Source organism: Lupinus angustifolius, chromosome LG08 (assembly GCF_001865875.1).
Source record: "Lupinus angustifolius cultivar Tanjil chromosome LG08, LupAngTanjil_v1.0, whole genome shotgun sequence".
NCBI classification, from domain to species: Eukaryota; Viridiplantae; Streptophyta; class Magnoliopsida; order Fabales; family Fabaceae; genus Lupinus; species Lupinus angustifolius.
Window position 1 is genome coordinate 8,445,829 of NC_032016.1, and position 398 is coordinate 8,446,226.

The following is a 398-nucleotide window of genomic DNA, read 5'->3' on the forward strand; positions in this document are numbered from 1 at the left end:
TCATCCTCGTCCTAATCCACATCCTATCCTCATCCTCATTATTTTCCTAATCCTATCCTCATCCTCGTCCTCATCTTATCGTTATCCTCGTTCTCGTCCTCATCCTATCCTTATCCTCGTTCTCGTCCTCATCCTATCCTCTTCCTCATCCTCTTCCTCCTCCCCATCCTATCCTCATCCTCATCCCCCTCCATATCCCCATCCTACCCTCATCCTCATCCTCATTCGCGTCCTCATCCTATCCACTTCCTTATCCTCATCCTCTTCCTCATCCTCATCCTCATCCTATCCTCATCCTCATCCTCATCCTACCCTCATCCTCATTCTCGTCCTTATCCTATCCTCATCCTCGTCCTTATCCTATCCTCATCCTCGTCCTCATCCACATCCAATCATCA